The sequence below is a fragment of the Pelodiscus sinensis genome, chromosome 1, assembly GCF_049634645.1.
Source record: "Pelodiscus sinensis isolate JC-2024 chromosome 1, ASM4963464v1, whole genome shotgun sequence".
Classification (NCBI taxonomy): Eukaryota; Metazoa; Chordata; order Testudines; family Trionychidae; genus Pelodiscus; species Pelodiscus sinensis.
Window position 1 is genome coordinate 160,443,858 of NC_134711.1, and position 22,344 is coordinate 160,466,201.

General features: G+C 44.1%; 1 protein-coding gene across 3 annotated transcripts in view; it reads left to right on the forward strand.

The window, feature by feature from the left end:
* EPHA6 (EPH receptor A6) overlaps window positions 1–22,344 on the forward strand; it is an 842,774-nt gene that overhangs the window by 380,237 nt on the left and 440,193 nt on the right. Inside the window, exon 1 of one of the 3 annotated variants that reach the window (XM_075908935.1) lies at window positions 12,437–12,910. The exons of the other annotated variants lie outside the window; for them this stretch is intronic. The gene's annotated coding sequence lies outside the window, so the exon portion shown is untranslated. Of the gene's footprint in view, window positions 1–12,436; window positions 12,911–22,344 lie in introns of those variants that run through there. 3 annotated transcript variants of the gene reach the window in all.

Sequence of the window (22,344 nt, forward strand, 5' to 3'; positions counted from 1 at the left end):
ATTTCTTTCTAAAACTCCAGCTGCTCCATCGCCATCATTTACTTCACTGTCATGCATCCCCAGCATCACATTTTTCTTGTGCTGAAGGCTTTTCTCTTAGGCTACGTCTAGACTGCATGCCTTTTTCGACAGAGGCTTTTTCAAAAAAGAGCGTCCAGACTGCCAAACGCTCTGTCGACAAAAGAAGGCACCTGGAAGTGCCTCTGGCAGAGCATGGAGGCAGCCTTTATTTCCAGGTGCTGCTGCATCCCCTTTGCAGAGACACGTGCTTAAAGGGATCCCCCTGGACAGCCGTTGCTCTGTTCATGCTTCTGGCTTGCCTACCTTCTAGAGGGAAAGCAAAGCTGCTGCAGGTCTTGCTCTGGTTGCCCTGTTTTCTCAGACACCACAGCAGTTTATTTTCAGGGTTTTTTTCTGCTTTTCACTGTGGTTTTAGCCATGGAGCCTGAACTGCCCCTAGGCAGGCGATGGCTCCACGTTGCCATACTGCAGCTTCTGCTGTATCTGCATGACTCTGTCCCATATGGACCCAGACTGCACCAAGGAGACCCTCCTCCAGGATGCAGGAGCTCTGTTCTTGCCCCCAAACTTTTTACGGGACAGGAAGATTTGGAGGCACGAGACAAGTTCAGACTGGTGGGACCTGTTCGTCATGCAGCTCTGGACGATGACCACTGGCTCCACAACTTCGGGATGCAGAAGACCACATTCCTGGAGCTGTGTGCCTGGCTCGCCCCTGCTCTGGAACACCAGGATACCCACCTGCAGCCTGCTATCCCCCTGCAGAAGCGGGTCGCAATAGCCCTGTGGAAGCTGGCCACCCCCAACAGCTACCACTCCATGGGACACCAGTTTGGCATGGGGAGGTCTACCGTTGGGGCCATCTTGATGGAGGGCTCAGGGGCAGGAGGGGCTGGGGGAGCACGAGGAGCAGGAGGGGCTGGGGGAGAAGGGAGGGCTGGAGGAGCAGGGGGGGGAAGGGCCCTGGTGTGCAGGAAGAATGGTGCCCGTGACAGGGGCAGGCAAGGCGAAGACCTCCCGCATTGTGGCACAGATTTCAGTGTGCTGCTGGACCAGCTTGCCCAGCAGCCTGGTGCGCCACTCGGCCTCTGCCTGTGTCCTGTGCTGGAGGGTCCTGTTGAGGTCCTGAAGGGCCACTACGTGCTCTCTCAGCAGGTCTGTGTACACATGCCAACGCTTGCGGGTGCCACGGGTCCAGGATGGTGGTGAGGTGGGTGTGGTTCTCCTCTGTTGGGTAGAGGGTCCGGCTGTGGAGTAAAAGAAGAGGAGACAATCAAGGTCTAGGTGAACCCTGCTGTCCCCAAGGGCATGCTGTGGCTGTCAGGGGCTCTCCTTTGGACAGGAGACTCAGGGTGTTACACGTGACACCACATGTGAGTTGGGCAGTGGCCTGAAAGCCTCACAGGGGCCCCACAGTGGCAATGGGACACTGCCCCCGACACTGCCAAACCGCCTGTGTGTGGTGACCCCTCAAAGCACTCACCTGATATTCCCCCCTCGCTGTCCACAGATGCCTGGGGGTACGTCTAGACTACAGGCTTTTGTTGACAGAATTTTTGTTGACAGATACTGTCAACAAAGCTTCTGTCAACAAAGAGCGTCTAGACTACATCCAGTTCTGTCAACAAAGCAAGCCGCTTTGTCAACATGAGAGTGTAGATGCAAAGGACAGTGTAGATGCAATAACGCCTTCTGTCGACAGAACTCTGTCGACAGAAGGCGTTATTCCTCATAGAATGAGGTTTACAGCTATCAACAAAACTGCCGAGTTCTGTCAATGTTACGTCGACAGAATTCAGCGGCAGTGTAGACACAGGTATAGTTTTGTCGATGAAAGTCCACTTTTGTCGACAAAACCCTGTAGTCTAGACACACTCTGGGAGGCCTCTGGGGTCTGGGTCCCAGCTGCCTCCTCTTTCTCCTCTTCTTCCTCCTGGTGGAGCTCTCCTGCCTCTCCTCCTGGTCTTCCTCCTTCAGGAGGCATCGGTCCATGATGTGGTGGGGTAACCCGGATTCCACCACACGCAGTTGAGTCTGGCCTTCCCCACCGCCCAGGATCTGCTCCAACACCTGGTAGTAAGGGCAGGTCTCGGGGGCTGCCCCAGAGTGGGAGCTCTGGTCCTGTGCCCTGGCATATCCCTGCCGCAGCTTCTTTACCTTGGCCCTGACTTGTGCCATGGTGCGGGGGTGATGCCCTTTGGTGGCCAGTCCCTGGGCCAGGCGCTCGTAGATGTCCACATTCCTGCAGCGTGTCTGCAGGGCCTGCAGGGCTTCTTCCTGGGACCAGAGTTCCAGGAGGTTTTGGATTTCTGGCCCTGACCAGGCTGGTGCCCACCTTTTGGTGCCCCTGGGTGGGTCCTTGGCTCTGTCCTAGGAACGGTCAGGGGGGCCTTGAGGCTGGGACATGGCTTTCACATCTGGTATGGGTGCTTTGGCTAGCTGCTGGATAGCAAGGCCTGTCTGGGTGTCTGTGCCTTTAAGAGGATGTGTCCAGGAATCACAGAGGTACTGTACATGTAAAGGCTAGACTGTCCACCAGGGCTTCCACGCACACCTTTTGTCAACAGATCTCTGTCGACAAAGGTGTTCTTCCTCATAAAACAAGGTTTACCGCTGTCGACAAAACTGCCGCATTCTGTTGACTTACTATTGACAGAACGTGGTGGTAGTGTAGACGCAGGCCACTTTTATCGACAAATGCTGTAGTCGAGACACACCCTTAATGTTCTGACTTGTGTTTTAAAGGAGAATTATGCTGAAACCAGTTTACAAATGTGAAGTGTCTGCTAATTTCTTGGGAGGGGAAAGTAGAAGAGGAAGGGAGTTCTGTTCTGGTTTTGTACAGTACCTGGCAGAGTGAAAGCCTTGTGCATGACTAGGACTCCTAGATACAACTCCTACACAAATAATAATTAATAATATATTTGCTTTGGGCAGAGACAAGATTTTGCATAACAAAATATTATTCCACCTCTCACTTGGTTTTAGGTCTTAGAATAGCCCATTTTTGTGTGCATATAAAGATCATTTTCAGTTGCGTACAGGGGAGCCAACAGCTTTGTTAGGGCCCTGGGCAAGGAAGGGGGGTAGCTCCATGCTCTTGGAAGGGACGGGGCTTTCAGGTGGAAGAAAGTGCAGCCAGCCTTTAGCACCACCCGGACTGTGGTGCGCTCTCCTCTCCCCAGCCCATGGCAGACCAGTGGCTATTTAAAGGGCCCAGGTCTCTGGCAATCACTGCTGCCGCAGTAGCAACAATGGCAACCAGGAACTCTGGGCCCTTTTGAATCACCAGACCTCAGGGCAGTTGTCTATTTTGCTCCCCACCCCATTGGTGGGCCTGGTTGTGAAACTGCATCTTGCCTTAGTCACAATACAAACTGTTTGATTTATCACATTGTGAAGGACTTAGGGATGCCTTCCATAGGAAAACCACTCTATAAAAACTTCAGTTCTGTTTCATACAATACACATTAGTGAGGTTTATTTTATAGTTCACTAGTGTTCACTGCATGGGCAGCAAATTGTAGTTTGTATTTCAGTATCAATTCAGGGTCCCAGTCATGGATCTGATTCCCATTCTTCTAGGTGCACATGTGACCTTTGAGTGGGCTAGACTTCACTGCCTTCTCCTGTGTCTAAAAAAACCCAACCCCATTCCCATAGAAAGTAGCTGGAGACCCAAAGTTCAATAGCTAAGGAATTCCAGCCAGGATTGCACAGTTGCAACCTATATTCAAGTCCCAAAGGAAACTAAAGAAATGAATTTAATTAAATGACTATAAAATCTTATGTTGAAGAAACAAATCTAATTTTACAACACAACATCACTATTTTATAACTGATGGACATTGTCTTCACAAGCTTCAGAGGGGTCGCCGAGTTAGTCTGTAACAGGCAAAACTTAAAAAACAACAAATAATCTGGTAGCACTTTAAAGACTAATAACGTGTAGATTGTATCATGAGCGAACAAAAATAAAGAGAAAACCAAAAGTAAAATCTGAACAGTTCAGTCCACACAAAACAAAAGAAGAAGAAATTGAGAGATCCCAAAAACTTAGATTTAGTTCACCAAGGTCTCAGTATGCTGAGTCTGAAGCATCTCTCCACCTGCTTGTAGGAGTCCTTAGTTGGAGTCCAAGCAGACTCTTCCTCTGCTGTGAATCACTGCTAAAGAGCCAGCTAATTGGTTTACCAGACAGTTAAGTCACAAGTATACAGACTTAAAGAAAACCCTGAGAACAACAAAAACTGAGAACAACAAAATAGAAATGACTCTTTCCCCATTCCTACATTTAAAGAGGAGCTAAAGAATCACACTGAGAAAATTAACTAGAACAGTTTGGCTAAAATCAAAACAGCATTCAAAGCACACAACTAAAACTGAAGTTATTTCCCTCCCTCGTTCCCCTTGCTATAATTAACATTACCCATGTTCCCTGGTAGAGGGATAACATCATTACTACCTGCTGCAAAGTGCTTCAGTCCTGAGGACAGCAGCCTGCTTTCTGCATCTGGCTCAGCATCTCCCAGCTCACACAGAGCATGAGGCCCTTAGAAAAGCAGCTGCCCTGCCTTCTTGCTGGTGGAGTCTGATCCCAGCAAAGAGACAGAACCTACTGGAGAGGATCCCAAAACTACCACACCTAGCTCCCAAAGCTTCGGGGTGTGGAGTGCTAAATCTGCCTAGCAACAATGACCCAGACACTAGTCACTCCTATCTCCTCCCAGGGAGAGAGAGTTCCCTGTTAGGTACATGGGTTATATGTAGCCAAAAGGTAGTCCCTGCCCTGAACAGCTTGAAATATAAATAAGTGCTAAATTATGTTTCTGCTGTACATTTGACATAATTGTCATTCTTATAATATCACTGTTGTTTTGAGCATGAAAACCTGTTTGTGGATTTCTACAAAGCTCTAAAGGACATTTTCTTAGATTGAATCAGGTCTAATATATGAGAGAGAGAGAGAGAGAGAGAGAGAGAGAGAGAGAGATTTAAAACATGGTGTTTTTTTAAAGAAAAAAACCAAAACTGTTTATTATGCCTTAGAGCCAGTTCAAGGTAACCTATGGGTAACTTTGTATAAATGAGGTTAATAAAATATTAAATTACCTTCATGCTTTTTAAAGGTTTTAAAGTCACTTTAGGAATTTTGTCACTTCTATAATCACTACTGATGCCTTGGAATAAAATACCTGATTTTAGTTTAGTTTTTACTTATTGTATTTGATTTGTTCAGAGTAGTGCACTTAGGTAAACTTATATTATCCTAACCTGACAGTGGTTTCATCACCTCCAATCAAGTAAGTACTATAATATCAAAAGATGTACTTACTGTTGTTCTATTTATCAATATCTTAACTGGCTTTCTATGAATAACAGTCCCATCAATCTTTTATTCACTGCTGTTCAGATGGCAAGTTCAGATGTTCAGTGCAACTAAACACTCTTACAGTTTCAGAGGATGGAGGATATTTACATTTTTATTGAGCAAGCAGCATACTATTAATAGCTTTGACCTTGGGTTACTAGTGCTCTGTCTGGAGCTTCATAGCAAGTGAAAATTTCTCTCATAAACATATGGATTACTAGAGGACCTGTATTTACACGTCAACCAGACTTCCGAGATTTTGTCATTTTCCATTAGTTCACATGTCATGTACCTCCACAAACAGTATTAAGTGGGCTTAGAATTTGACTTGCTTACTGTGCTCTTTTCCAAGGGTAATGTTTTCGGTAATGGAATAACCTATATAGAACAGAAAATGTGAAAAGTTCAAATTCTACACTTGTGTTAAAACCTATCAAGACTCTCATCTAAAAAAGTGACGTATTAATCTTTTGTTGCTGTCTCAAGTGTTCTTTCATTAAATCCTGTTCTCAGGTGCTGGCCCCATACATGAATGTATCTTTTTAAATTATTCACTTGGCTACCCCAAGAGACTTCTGCCTGATTTCTGGCTCCACCAGCTGGGCCTGGAATTATAATGGAATTGTAAGTAATAAGAAAAGTAAGGATTATGAGCCTTACCCAAATCCCAAAGTAGGAATGCAGACTATGAATAAAATAAGTTCTACTTTTCAGCTATCACACCTTCCAGACTAATATATGGAGGATGTATATCCTTGAAAAGACACCTCTGAAAACATCTCACTTATTCCGTATACATTTTCCCGTGTGATGTGGATAATTTGAAAAGTGCCCTTTTCAAATTATTCACATCACACGGGAAAACCACTGGTTTTGAGGTTCAGATTTTCATCCATGCTCACGTAAGTTCACAGAACACAGAATGTGTTGATCATAGGTGTTTGAAAGGCATTCCTGGAGGCCAGAGTCCTTTTTAGCCATAGAATTCACAACAGGAGAAACAGCGCTTTTCGTTTCCTCACATTCCCCACAAAGATGCATCAGTCTTATCGTTCTAACACCACCTCTGGTGTAAACACAAAAAGTGACAACAGATTTCAGTTCTAATCCTAGCTGTGACATAAAGCCATGGTCATGTCTACACTACAGAGAAAATGGAAGCAGCTGCAGTCGATCATCCGGGATTCTAATTAGTGGGTCTAGTGAAGACACACTGATTCAAACTGACAGAGTGCTCCCATGGATGCCGGTGGTCCTGCTCCTACAGGGAGTAAAGGAAGTCGAAGGGAGAGTGTGCTCACTTTGATTTCCTCTAGTGTGGACAGCGCCAAAATGCAATTTAAGACACTTTGACTCAAGCTACGCAATTTATATAGCTTAAGTTGTTTACCTCAATTCAAACTTATCCCCTAGTGTAGACCTAGCCTTATATTTTAGAAGTATCTACAGGTCACAGATTCATCGTGCTAGGCCCAGCATATACATGCCCAATGAAAAGGTGGCCCCTGCCCTATAAAGTCCAATTATATGAGACAACTGGTGTACACAAATTTCATTCCAATGTTTAAATTGATTTAGCCAAACATCAGTTGCTCAAAAGGAGTCATATGGGATGAGAGAAAACCATTTTTGCTTTAAAATTGTTCTTGAAATTGCTTTCCCTGTCTATTCTTTTTATAAAACTCCCTAGAACTTAAAATGTCCTTGCCCAAGATGTCATGTTGCTTGCCTTGCCCAATTCTTATTTTTGCAAAGAAAAAAAAATAAAAAGAGCTCTCTGTAAGTTCATAAGCCTCTCTTGCTCACCAAAAGAAGTTGGTCCAATACCACACCTGCTTTATCTCTCTGATATCATGGGACTGACACTGCTTGTATTTTTCAAAGCTGGCATTATTGTTTATAGAAAAAAGAAAAGATACTTAACTTTTCAGTTATGTGCTGCTGTGTACTTACTGTAAAATTCTGGGAATTCATTCTTCCTGTTTTCTCAGCCTTTCAGTATATAATATGTATGAGACACATCACTTACTTTTTGCTACTGAATTGCAAAAGATAACTGAGAACACTGTAGGCACTTTGTGTTTCTTATCACATACAATTAGGCATTAATGTGATATAAATAGCGATTGCTGTAATTTGTTCTCTCCCCTCAGGACACACCTGTGATTCAGATAATACAGTTCCAGTTCTTCAGCATTCAGATAAATGAAATCGCCTTTCTAGGGATTACTTAAGGAAATGCAGGCATTGATACTGTACAGTCCATGTATAAATATTATAGGAGAAATTATTATTTCTAGAGGCATGTACCATTAGAGATTCCACTATCTGATGAAACCAACTTCTGAAGAGAGGGACAGTTAGTCTGCTGTTTGCTGAATTTTAGAGATTAGAGGTGAAAAAGTGTATTTATATTAGGTCACCAAGTTCATCCCTTTGTCAGCGCAGGATCATTCTCTGCATAATTTATATTATATTAGTAGATTGTCTAATCTAATTTTAAATGTCAGAAGCTATGGAGCTTCCCTGTCCTCTGGGAGGATATTTCACAATTGAATAGATCTGGTTGTAAGGGTTTTATTTTTCCTGTTATCCAGCCTAAATTTTCTTTTTAATTTCACACCAACCAACACCTACCCTCTTCCCACAACCTACCATTTTTTTGATGTTTACACTTTTTAAATACTTGAAGAACATTTTCTTGTCCTTCTATTAGCTGCTCCTTAGCCAACTTATATACATTCAGCTATTTTAATCTTTTCTTGTAAATCAGTCTCTCTAGCCCAATAAATCATCTTTGATGCTTTTCTCTGAACTCCCTCCAGATGGTTCACATCTTTCTGCAATAAGTCTGCAATAAAGTTCCCAGAAATTAATACATTATTCTAGACACGGTTACACCAGAGTCACATATCAGAGCTTACTTGCTCTATGTTGCAATACTATGTATATGAACACAAAACTGCTTTGGTCTTTTTGTTGCAATTTTGAATTGTAAACTCATGTCTATTTTGCTGTCCTCTGTCAACCTCTTATTCAACATTACTGCCTTGTCCTGCCTTGTCAAATTACTCGTCCTGAATGCATTAGGTTGCATTTTTCTGAACTGCTTTCCCTTTTCCAAGTAATTGCCTGTAGCTGAAGTTCTTTGTATTTGAAAAGTCTCCTGGTAATAGGTATTATAAAGTGCTCTCATGAACTGTTTGGCTTATACAAGGAAAAGAAGATAAGTGATTTGTGGTCTCAGACAAACAGTTTGTGAAAACATTTTAAAACAACAGGATGATCAGGCAGGAGGAATGTAATTTTATATTTTTAATACAAAATATTTAATGTATAAATAAAAAATCTCTACTCAAAAAATGACAATGGGTGCCTTATTGTGAAAGATGACAGATTTCTTCATACGAGACATGTTAGCTAATTGAAAAGTCTGCCTGAAATTAAAGTAGAAGAACTGAATAACAATGGTTAGACCAGGGAGCAACATGAGTACTTCAATCATGCAGATTCACACAAACTCATTTACATTCTAGAACAGATTTAGCAGATTACTATTTCTTTAAATGACAAGGCCGGTGGAACAGGTGAAGTGACTTGCCAAGGGCCTGGTAAAGACTTCTCCAGGAAGTTGTATTTTTAGTAAAGGTGGCTAGAAATATTATTTAAAAGCTCATAGGAAACCCATAGGCTACGTCTACACTGGCATGATTTTCCGGAAATGCTTTTAACGGAAAAGTTTTCCGTTAAAAGCATTTTCGGAAAAGCGCATCTAGATTGGCAGGACGCTTTTCCGCAAAAGCACTTTTTGTGGAAAAGCGTCCATGGCCAATCTAGACGCGCTTTTCCGCAAAAAAGCCCCCATCGCCATTTTCACGATCGGGGCTTTTTTGCGGAAAACAAATCTCTGCTGTCTACACTGGCCCTTTTGTGCAAAAGTTTTTTGGAAAAAGACTTTTGCCCGAACGGGAGCAGCATAGTATTTCCGCAAAAGCACTGACAATCTTACATGAGATCGTCAGTGCTTTTGCGGAAATTCAAGCGGCCAGTGTAGACAGCTGGCAAGTTTTTCCAGAAAAGCGGCTGCTTTTCCAGAAAAAGTGGCCAGTCTAGACACCGCCATAGTATTTACAGTCTTCCTTATTTTATACTACAAGGCTGTGGTGATAAAATATGTAGAGGAAAATTGGGCGTGGCTCCTGCACAGGTGCACCTAAGTGTAGACGGAACAAAGTGTCTCCATCGTTGTGTCCCTTGCACAGGAACCATTATTACAGTCCTTCCTAGTCCCCTGAGCTGGTGGGGAATGCAGATGGGAGCTCCTGAAGAGCAGTGTGGTAGGCAGCCCTCTCCTGCCTGCCGGTGATATCCAGGACTGGCACTGCCTTGATAAGTTGATAGGGCTGTGTATCCCCCTTATTACAGGTCAGTGGCTAATAACCACAATTCAGCCATTAAAATACAAATACTGGTGCTTTTTCTGTGATGAAATACTTAATAAATGCAGATTTTATATTTTCAAATGGTTACTTTCAATCAGAACATTGTCTTTTCTGCCAATTATCCTAGACATGTGAAATTAAAATATATTATTTATATATTCACTGCTGTCCAGTATAGAACTGTAAAATACCTATTCACTGGGAAATCTTAAAGCAGGGGGCAATAAATCCATGATTTTTCGTCCACCTCCACAACATCCAATACTGCTTTGTACAGAGGTAGGGATTACAGATTTCCCTTGATCCCCTTGCTAGAACAGCCATTACTGACACACCTGAGTTCCCTTCACTCACCTCAATTTACCACACTGTTTCAATGGGATGGAGAGTGACAGGTGATAAAATATCTCCTGGAAAATAAATGGGCTCCTAATTTCTTTTTGTACTAAGCTGCTTTTCCTTGTGCACTAGTACGCTCCCAGGTGTTTTTAGGCCTGTCAGTCAGTTGGCTGTAGCTTCTTGCATTCTCTCTCCAGAGCCTGATGTCTCCAGACTTGGCAGCAGCAAAGTGAAACAGCCATCAGCTGTAATGCTGTGTTGAAGCAGAACAAAAACAAAGTTTGCCACAAATAAAATCTCAAACATAAACCCCATTACTAAAGAGGCAAAGAGCCATCCATCACAAAATCAGCTCAGGTCCTTGCAGATTCTGTTCTCTGTGTGAATGAGTCTGTGTGAATTATTGCTGGATGATAAGGGAATGTGAGGTCATTCTCTATTTGTATCATTCGTCTTTTTGAGGCAATAGCTACCATTTTGTGCCTCAAGCACTGCCTGTAACAAACCATGTGACCATATGTACAAGCACATCCAGTGGCCCACAGGAAATCACATCACTATTTGAACCAGACCTCCTTTGCACAAAAAGTAAACGACTATATGGTGTTCCAGCAGCTTGATAGTCTTCTCTCGCCAAGTGCCAATGACACAATAGACCCAGTGGTGCTAATGATTTTCTTGCTACTCTTGCCATAATGCATGTCTCACTGTTTAGTGTGTCTGATTTGTTCTCTGGATTCCATTCTACATGGGCTTGTTCAGGAATTTAAATTTGACTCCTTCTGGAAGGGCATATTCTGTACCCCCTCCCACTTAGGAGTTTGTTCTCACCCCTCCTCACCTGGCCTAGGGAGGGGCTCACTGTCCCCCATTGCCCTGGCTCCAGCATGAGCTTGTTTTTTTCCCCACATCAGCAGGAATTTGTTCTTTCCTCCTCCTTTACTGCCCCAGCAGGAACCCACTTTACCCTTCTCCCCACATGGAGCCAAGGAGGAGCTCAGTCTTCACCCCATCCTGGTGGGAACTCTCACTTCTCTACTTCCACAGCTCTGCAGCCAGAGAAATTCTGGGCCCCACTGATGATTACTGGGGGTATGTGCCCCTTGCTTGTCCCTGTTCATGCACATTATTAAATGTACAAGTTGCCAGAAGCCATATTAATTGAAGAAATAGTGCTATATTCATCACGGAACTAATTTACATCTACAGTATTTTCCCAGCAGCCAGCTTTTTCAGAAGTGATTGGCTTCATTCTGTTTTAATTGCTAGGATGCCTGAGAGGAACTCTGCTCAGAGCATGTTGGCAGTGGGCTGGAATCAGAAAGCATCTATTGCTGACCCTGTGGTGAGCTGGGGGAGCCAGAGTTTGCTGAACTCAGTCACATGGAACACTTTAGTATGCAGCTGGCAGTGGGATGACCAAGCAGATAGAGGCTTCTCTGGAATAATGCCTTGTACCTCAAAAAGGTGAAAGTTCTGTTTATAAAATCCAGCATCTGAATATTGCAGTGAAAACTTTAGCCAGCCAGGTACAGCAGAGAGAGGGGAAAGTGGGGGCACAGGCATTGAAATGTGTATAGTAGGAAATTCAGGTGAGCTGATTTTGTAGCAAGGAGCAAAGTTGTTAAAAATACCACTATTAGAACGTGTAAAGGTTGGAGAATACAGCTGCATACAAACATGGAAATGTCCAGGTGATTCCCTACATTGCCAATCCAGCTCCCTTTCTACCTCTTTTGCTCCCCAGCTGCCAGCTTCTGAAGCACAAATGGTAGCTACCAGCCTTTTTCTTGGGTCCTCCAATTCTGTTATTCTGAACTTCCCATGTGTGACACACCTAATTTCTGCATGGGCATTATTCTCAGGGTTTGGCCATGTCATCTGACTTGGACTCAAATGGTACACAAGGGAAAAAATTAAAAAGTCAGAAACCACAATATACCACCTCTAAACTAGGTTTATTTTGTTGCAAGATATTAAATACTGAGAATTCTGGTGAAAACATTGTATCTGTTGTTCCACATGCTAGAAAGTAGCCCCCAGCTAGCACACTGGTCTTATCTGCCAGCAATCACATTTTATTCTGCCTTTCAACTTAATACCTACAAAGCACTTACTGGAATTGTAATGGGGTGCTCACCCTGCACCTGCCCTGACAGGCTTATGGCTGAGAAGGGGCCATTTAACCTTAAAGGCTGCACCTGAGGGAGGGTAAGCACTAATTGAAGACAAAGCCCAGCTGGGCAAGAGAGTACTGTAGGGAGGGAGCTTGCAGTTGTTCTCTAGGCACAGAGAGGAAGGTGGGAGGAAGCCTAGGGAAGGAACAAAAGCCCTGGGTTTCTTTCCCTGATGGAAAAGGTTTACCCAAAGGAGTTGCTGGAAAGAACCTCTGGAGGGGGCATAGGAAGTAGCCCAGAGGAAGATAAGTAAGGCATGAGACTGTCTGCTGATAGTTCACATGGGCTGGAATAGTGGACAGATTTGTGTTCAACTGCCAGCCACTGGGAAAGTGGCACAGATCAGGAATTACAGTGAGCAGCTTGAGACTGCTTATGAGTGGACTTGGTTACCCTGGAAACAAAGTTATATAGTGACCTTGCTGAAGGGCTGAGCAATGAAGAGAGAACACTCTGAGCCCTGAAGAGGGAGAGGAACTTGTGGGCAATAGACTAACAGAAAATGGACTAACCCAGATGAGAGCTGGTTGTACGACCTTGCCACAAAAAGATATCCCATGGTGAGTATCCCACTGTGGCAAGCATACTTAATACATCAAAAGTTCTATACCTTATGAAATTGTTGCCCATCAAAATGAAGTGAGTGGAGTTAAGACTCTATATCACACACATACAAATTGACTGCCAATAATAATTAAAATAACAGTTCTGTGATGCATGAATGATCCCCATTCCCCATCATTGGATTGGAAACATGCATATGAAGCATTTGTAATTTTGAGTAGCTTGCCAACTGCAGGTTGTGCTGTTATGAGTAACAGCATCAGCTGGGACAACTTGTCAGTCTGTTTCCCCTGGGTATGGAACACCACCGTTTTTGCTCCTGCATGCATGCAAGAGGGAAATATTATTATTGATACAGTAGTCACTGATGTGTCACTGTGGGTGTGGGTAAACAGATAGTACTCCCCCATTTTATCTGACAAAAGCACGTTCTAGCACAGGGGTGGGCAATCATTTTTAATTGGGGTCCACTCTAAGATTTTTGGCAAGTGGTCAAAAGACACACTTCTACTGAGGGGGTTTGGGATTGGGGACAGAGGTTGGATGCAGAAGGAAGCTTGGGGTAGGAGATTGGGATGCAGGAGAGGGTGTGGAGTTTGAGAGGGAGTGTGGAGGAAGAAGGGGGTTGTTATTGAGGGAAGGGGAATGGGGTGCAGAGTCCAGGAGGGAGTATGGATAGAGGAGAGGCCTTAGGGAAGGGTCTGGGAGGGAGTTGTGACTTGGGTGAAGGGGGTACAGAGGGTTTGGGTGATTGGGGGCAGGAGAATGGGGTGCAGGGTCAGGGAGGAGATATGGGTGCCAGAGAGGATTCTGGCCTGGGGAAAGGGTGTACATAAGAACGGTCGTACTGGGTCAGACCAAAGGTCCATCCAGCCCAGTAGCCTGTCTGCCGACAGTGCCCAGCACCAGGTGCCCTGGAGGGGGTGGACCGAAGACAATGATCAAGAGACTTGTCTCCTGCCATCTGTTTCCAGTCTCTGACAAACAGAGGCCAGGGACACCATTCTTACCCACTGGCTAATAGCCTTTTATGGACCTAACCTCCATGAATTTATCTAGCTTCTCTTTAAACTCTGTTATAGTCCTAGCCTTCACAGCCTCCTCTGGCAAGGAGTTCCACAGGTAGACTATGCGCTGTGTGAAGAAGAACTTTCGCTTATTAGTTTTAAACCTGCTACCCACTAATTTCATTTGGTGTCCTCTAGTCCTTCTATTATGGGAACTAATGAATAACCTTTATTTATTCACTCTCTCCACACCACTCATGATTTTATATACCTCTATCATATCCCCCCTCAGTCTCCTCTTTTCCAAACTGAAAAGTCCCAGTTGTTTCAGCCTCCCCTCATATGGGACCTGTTCCAAACCCCTGATCATTTTAGTTGCCCTTTTCTGAACTCTTTCCAAGGCCAAAATATCTTTTTTGAGGTGAGGAGACCACATCTGTACACAGTACTCAAAATGTGGGCGTACCATAGTTTTATACAAGGGCAGTAAGATATTCTGTGTCTTATTTTCTATCCCTTTCTTAATAATTCCTAACATTCTATTTGCCTTTTTGACCACTGCAGCACACTGTGTGGACATTTTCAGAGAACTGTCCACGATAACTCCAAGATCTCTTTCCTGATTTGTCATAGCCAAATTAGCCCCCATCATATTATATGTATAGTTGGGGTTATTTTTTTCCAACGTGCATTACTTTACACTTATCCACACTAAACTTCATTTGCCATTTTGTTGCCTAATCATTCAGTTTTGTGAGATCTTTTTGAAGTTCTTCACAGTCTGCTTCTGTCTTGACTATATTAAACAGTTTAGTATCATCTGAAAACTTTACTACCTCACTGCTTGCCCCTTTCTCTAGATCATTTATGAATAAGTTGAATAGGATTGATCCTAGGACTGACCCTTGGGGGACACCACTAGTTACCCCTCTCCATTCTGAAAATTTACCATTTATTCCTACCCTTTGTTTCCTGTCTTTTAACCAGTTCTCAATCCATGAAAGGACCTTCCCTCTTATCCCATGACAATGTAATTTACACAAGAGCCTTTGGTGAGGGACTTTGTCAAAGGCTTTCTGAAAATCCTTACTATATCTACTGGATCCCCCTTGTCCACATGTTTGTTAACCCCTTCAAAGAACTCTACTAGATTAGTAAGACAGGATTTCCCTTTACAGAAACTATGTTGACTTTTGCCCAACAAATTATGTTCTTCTACGTGCCTAACGATTTTATTCTTAACTATTGTTTCGATTAATTTGTCTGGTACCAACATTAGATTTACTGGTCTGTAATTGCTGGGATCACCTCTAGAGCCCTTTTTAAATATTGGTGTCACGTTAGCTATCTTCCAGTCAGTAGGTACGGAAGCCGATTTAAGGGATATATTACAAACCACAGTTAACAATTCTGCAATTTCCCATTTGAGTTCTTTTAGAATCCTTGGGTGAATGCCATCCGGTTGCGGTGATTTGTTCATGTTAAGTTTTTCTATTTGTTCCAAAACCTCCTCTAATGACACTTCAATCCGGGACAGTTCCTCAGATTTATCTCCCACAAAGGACAGCGCACATTTGGGAATCTCCCCAATATCCTCAGCTGTGAAGACTGATGCAAAGAAATCATTTAGCTTCTCCACAATGGCTTTATCATCCTTGATTGCTCCTTTTGTAACTTGGTTGTCTAGGGGACTCACTGGTTTTTTAGCAGGTTTCCTGCTTCTGATGTACTTAAAAACATTTTGCTATTGTTTTTTGAGTTTTTGGCTAGCTGTTCCTCAATCTTTTTTTGCTTTTTCTTATTGCAGTTTTACACTTAATATGTTCCTTTCTATTTATCTCACTGGGATTGGACTTCCATTTCTTGAAAGATGCATTTTTGTTCCTCCCTGCTTCTTTTACATGGTGGTTAAGCCACGGTGACTCTTAGGTCTCTTACTATGTTTTTTAATTTGGGGTATACATTTAAGTTGGGCCTCTATTATGGTGTCTTTAGAAAGTTTCCATGCAGCTTGCAGGGATTTGGCTCTTGTCACTGTGCCTTTTAATTTCTGTTTTACTAACCTCCTCATTTTTGTGTAATTTCCCTTTTTGAAATTAAATGCCAGGGTGCTGGACTGCTGAGGTGTTCTTCCCACCACGGGAATGTTAAATGTTGTTATATTATGGTCACTATTCCCAAGCGGTCCTGTAATAGTTACCTCCTGGACCTGATCCTGTGCTCCACTCAGGACTAAATCGAGAATTGCCTCTCCCCTTGCGGGTTCCTGTAGCAGCTGCTCCAAGAAGCAGTCATTTAAGCTATTGTGTAGGAGAGGATTCAGGGTCTGGGAGGGAGTTTTGACCTGGGAAAAAGGGATACAGAGAGTTTGGGTGATGGCTTGGGGCATGTAGGGGGGGTAGTGCCACTGGTTCTCAGTAAGCAACCCTGCAGGAATCTGAAGGCTGCAATCACAACCCACTCCACGTGGCTTTGATCCGGGCAGGGTGAAGGAGCGTAGGGTGGAAAGAGGGAGGAGGCTCCATTGGCTGCCCCTGCCACCAGTAAAAATCTCAGCTGCTATTGGTTGGAAACTGGCAAATGGTAGCTGAGAGATTTTGCTGAGGGGCAAGACAGAACACAGAATGTCCCCCCTCATCCCCAGAATAAAGCAGCCATATTTAAAGTGGCTGCCACTGTTTAAGGGTTCCAGCTAGGCAGCCATGGACTGGATCTGGTGGTTTGGCAGGCTGGATCCGGCCCGCTGGCAGCCTCTTGCCCACCCCAGTTCTAGCACCTTCCTACTGCCTTCAGGGTGCACAGGAGAATTGGAATATGTCTAGATTTGTGTAATCTGGGGATGATTTCATGAGCCATGGAAAAAAGTTAGCAAGTAGATTCACCAAGAACCACGGTCGAGATGGAGATGCTATTCATGTCAATGGTTTTTTTTAGTGGGAAGAGAGTTCTGACTCCACCTACTTCTGTAAAGACATGAAACTTTGGAAATTCTGGCATCATACATTTTAACCCTAATTTCTGAAATAAATGTTCAGGAGGCTACCACGAAAGACTTGCAGTGACACTACTGTCCAAGTTAGCCAGCTGTCATAGGACAATCGCTACTCTTTTCCATGCTGAATAAAGTTCTCATCGTCATGGTGATAGCGATGGAATGTCAGGGGGAACTCTTAAGAGATCTAGAAAGGTCTCCCTTCTCTTTCTGAAGTTTAACAATCATGGCTGTTCATTTGATTCAGTCTCATTGATTCTATCAGGCTGTGTGGGTTGAAGCCTAAAGCAGGTCTCTGGCTGGTGAGCATTATCCTCAAGTACTTTTCAGATCCAGCTGTTCCAAGAAGTAGTTGCAGAAGTAACTCAATGAACTGCTAGTCTTGGTCTCAGCTCTCCACGGCCACTTCTGGAACATTCTCCACTGCCTTGCCACTGCAACCCAAAATGCCTCATAGCTTCCAAAAGCTTCATCAGAAGCCTTTTCTTTCTGAGTAGGGAGCACAAGTCCATCCTGGCCTCCATTTTGAGAGAGAGAATTGGAAATTATTGTGATATCTCTCAATTTGAAAGAGTTTCTCAGGAATTTATTAGTTTGATTTCTCACATGAGCTGCTTTGACCCCCCTCTTCCCCCCCCCCCCCCCCCCCGTGATGGAGCTTGCCAGTCTCGCTGCTGCCCACCTTTTCGAGGCTCCCCAGGGATGGGGTTCACACATCCTGGTGCTGAGGGTCTCTGATCCAGCAACATCCATGGTCATCTGACTTGAGAGTCCTGGCTTTCAGAGGTTCAACCTTTACTTTTGAAATGTCTTTTGGCAGGAGCAGGGCAGCCCGCGGCAAAAGTGGAGCAGCCGGCAAGCCCTGTCCCTGGGGATTCCTGGTCGGGCAGTGAAGAAGCGGGGCTGCAGTGGCTGGGAAGCTCCACCCCGGGGAGCCCAAGTCCAAGCCCTGCAAGCTAGAGCCCAGTGGTATTGGGGCCAATGTGGAGCCAGCTGCAGTGGGGAGGGAGGAGCGTCCTGGGAGGCAATGGCAGGGACCTCCCCTGATCCTGCAAATTCTCTCATTTGGAATGGGTCAGGTCTCAAGGATGTTGGACAAGACCCAACCTGTACCCCAGGATCCTTGCTCAGTTATCCAAGAGCTGTAGAGTAAATGGCTTGAGGGCAATGCAACTGCAATGGTGTCATAATGTACAAGGTTGGGGGTGGAATAACATTGCACTTGAAACCACACATGCTACATCCTACCAGTTCATTTACCTACTGTCCACTCCCTTAGCCTAGAGCAGTGGTTCTCAACTCATTTCAGTCCACAGACCACCAGGCCAATCAAAATTTCGTGGACCATCTCCAGCATATGTAGCACACGACGAATGACACCGCAACCGCTCAGCACAATTGCGGCAGCTACACTGATGCTCAGAGCCTCAGTTACTGGCAACACAACACGGTTGCATCCTAGGTGATGCTATGGATGACGTGCTGCGTGCTTGTGAACATAGCGTAAAACAGCCTAACGGCAGCGCCTGTTCATGCCGTGTGACTTTGGACAATGTTCCTGTGGACCACCAAAAAAGTCACCATGGACCACCAGTTGAGAACCACAGGCCTAGAGAGAGGTTCTAAGAGCTGAAAGGAGCTAATGGAATTGAACAGATTAGAGTAGCTTGTTCACATTTCCAATTAAAATGAAGGTATTGATGCAAAGCACATTATTCTGCATGTATTTTTAAGATGGCAGTGTACTATAGTTTTGTATTAGAAACAAGTATATTTGTCAGCAGCTGTATTTTTGGACTGAACTCAATGATTTTGTAGATGCTATGAAGAAACTGAGCTAATTGTAGATTGAATATGAATCTTTGCTGCTGGACTGCAGTTTGTTCCAGGTGTTCATTTTAAGGGGTCTCTCTCACTCTATGAATGATGGACATGTCTGTTGTTTTTGTTTGGTTTTGATTCTCCTTGGTCATTGTGCTTAGAAGCTTCTTTTCCATCTCCCTTCACAGAGGGGCTGAGTTGTTAGAGACATTTGGGAGAGAACAATAAAAAGTGGCTGGGAATTAAACTCTCTGCTTCTCTGTGTAAAGTTTGTACTGCTCAATTGTGCCATGTGAGAGGGACTGGTTAGGATCCTATACACAAGCTGTTTGATATTTATCAAGCAAGAGGCTTGTGGGAAATTACTGAGGAGACTTCTGAAAATTACACATTCATAGCACTAGTTGATATCAACGAACATACAAGATGAGCTCTGTATGCTTTCTCAGACAACTGTTATTACTAAATTAGAATACCCCTGTTCCATTTGTGCCAAAAAAGGTACAAAACAGGTAGTCCGATTAATAATCGGACTACTGTGTGATAGATTTGGCAAGTAGACTTATGCAATAAGAAGTAAGGTAAGACTGCCCTATCTTTTCCACTTTTGCGCTAAGCTGTTGTTTTCTTTGACTCCTAAAACATTTATTCTTTTGAGAACTATAAATCCAGAAGGAGAGAAGTAACAATTTAAACAATGTTTGAATTCCATGAACAACATGTTTGTATCATAGTCTGTAATTCCAAAAGTACTACGTGTAATCAAATTTATTTTTACGTTTCAATAATAATATGGGTTTCCATATGACCTTTGGGGCTATGTGAATTTTCATTAACCGTATTGTAAGCTCCTCAAGTCAGGCACTCTCTGTGGTTATACTGTGCCTAGTACAATGAGATGCTGACTCAAACCCTACAGAGATGACAAGGAATATTTCTTAGTTTTTCTTTGTGCTACATATGCTAGGATCAAATTCTGGTTTCTTTAATTCTAGTTATAACCCTCCTGTATTTCATGGGATAAACTGAGCTTCTATTTTCTCACTGATGAAAACCCAACACCCGGGTTATCAAGGCAGAAAACCAAACATCGATGCCACAGTCTCCATTTCTTCTCAACCAGACACTAGATTCAACTAGAGTCTCTTAGGAAACACTGCTACCACCAGCACAGGAGTGTCTTGATTCTATAGGTCCACAGCATCCTTCAAAGAGGTTCCTGTTGACCTCTTCATGAAAACTAAAGCTGTTTCCTCACAACTGAATACTTGTCTTTTATTTTATTCCCACAATATACAATTCAAATTGAGTAATCACATGATTGTATAGATTTTTCACCCCTTCATGTCTCTTCTTTTTTACCCTCACTTGTACTATCGTGTCTTTAACTTATTTAGTAAATTCTGCAGGAGGGGATGGTGGATACAAAATGTTAAAAGCCTGTAGGTCATTCCAGGCACTTCTGAATTCTTTTCATTGTGAATTTAGGTTTTTTTTAAACATACTGAGTTCTCTTTAAAATTAATGAATAATAAGTGTTTAAATCAAAATAATTAGAATAAACGCTTTTGTCTGAGTAAGGGCTGTTCTGCAATCAGGACAAGGGTGAGTATAGAAAGGGGGACTATTGTGTGAACACAAATCATAGTATATTAAGGAAGTATGTGTTCCAAATATTCCTCGGTATCACACATTGCCCTCAGAAGTGTAGCAATCCTTATCATGAGGCAAAATTCCTAAAATTTAACACAAATCTAAATTCTCATATATAATTAAGAATCTCTGTGGTTTTCTTTACCAGTGAAATGAAAGTGGTGGTGTTTTTATTCCAGGTGTTTTAATTTGTTTAAACTTTTATCAATTTTAGCCTGCAGAGGAGCTAATTCAATATAACTATTAGGTAAAATGTCACCTTTGTAAGCCAAACCCAGCTCTTTTTACTCAATTATTGACACTTGAAGGAGAATTTTACATGATTAAGGAAAGCAAAAGTGGCTCAAAATCCCTATATGGTTTTCTAATCCCGCAACAGGTTTTTAAGCAAAAACAGGGAATTCAAGACCAACCTTTCTAATGTAAAAAGCAAGAATATATTGCATTTTAGAATAAAATATGAGAAGCAGCAATGGTTTCTTAGTACAGTAAAACTCCGGTGGTCCAGCATCTGATGGTCCGGCACTCCTTATGGTCCGGCACCATCAGGAACCCGGAAGTGCTCCGGGCAGCTGGACCATTGGAGCTGCTCTGCCCCCAGCTTCCCCGATTCAGCCGCTGCTAAAACTGACCAGCGCTGAACCCGGGAAGCAGGGGGCAGAACAGCTGGAGTGCTGCTGGGTAGGTCCAGTAGCGCTGCCCCTCGGGGCTGCAGGACCAACCCAGCAGAACCCCAGCTGTCCCGGATTCAGCCGCTGCTGAAATTGACCAGCGGCTGACTCCAGGAAGCCGGAGACAGAGCTGCTCTGCCTCAGCTTCCTGGAATCATCCACTGGTCAGTTTCAGCAGCAGCTGACTTGGGTACACCTGGGACAGAGCAGCTGGGGTGCTGCTGGGTTGGTCCCTGCAGCGCCGAGGTTTGGCGCTACCAGACCAACCCAGCAGTGCCCCAGCTGCTCTGTCCCAAGCGTCCCGATTCAGCCGCTGCTGAAACTGACCAGGGCTGACTCCAGGAAGCCTGGGGCAAAGCAGCTCTGCCTCTGGCTTTCAGGAGTCAGCCGCTGATCAGTTTCTGCAGTGGCTGACTTGGGGACACCTGGGGCAGAGCAGCTGGAGTGCTGCCGGGTTGGTCCAGTAATGCCGAGGAGTGGCGCTGCGGGACCAACCCGTCAGCACCCCAGCAGCTCTGCCCCAGGCATCCGCAAGAGCAGCTGGGGTGCTGATGGGTTGGTCTCGCGGCGCCAAGGGTCGGTGCTACCAGACCAACCCGGCAGCACTCCAGCTACTCTGCTGCAGGCGTCCCCGATTCAGCCGCTGCTGAAACTCCTGGGGCAGAGCTGGACAATCAGAAGGGAGGGCTATGAGGGGGTCTGGGGTAGCATCCCCCCCACCCCACCCCACCCCAGATCCCTCATAGCCCCCCCCCTTCTGATAGTCCGGCATATCTGATAATCCGGAACCCCTTGGGTCCTAAAGGTGCCGGATTATCGGAAGTTTACTGTAGTTCATCTTTTTAAAATTGCTTGTGTGAGCATCAATGCCCTAATTAATGTTTTTATTTTTTTTAAAAAGCTGCACTAGTGAATTTCATACAGACTTCTAGGCTACATCTATACTGGCATGATTTTCCGCAAATGCTTTTAATGGAAAAGTTTTTCCGTTAAAAGCATTTGCGGAAAAGAGCGTCTAGACTGGCATGGATGCTTTTCCGTAAAAGCACTTTTTGCGGAAAAGCGTCCGTGCCAATCTAGACACAGTTTTGCGCAAGAAAGCCCCGATCACCACTTTCGCCATCAGGGCTTTTTTGCACAAAACAGTTTTTAGCTGTCTACACTGGCCCTCTTGCGCAAAAACATTTCCAGAGAAGTCTTAGGTCTCTGGCCATCGCTTCTCTATAGGCACAGTCCATCTGCACTTTCTTTCCATACTTACAATTAGAGTTGCAGTCTTGTTAAAA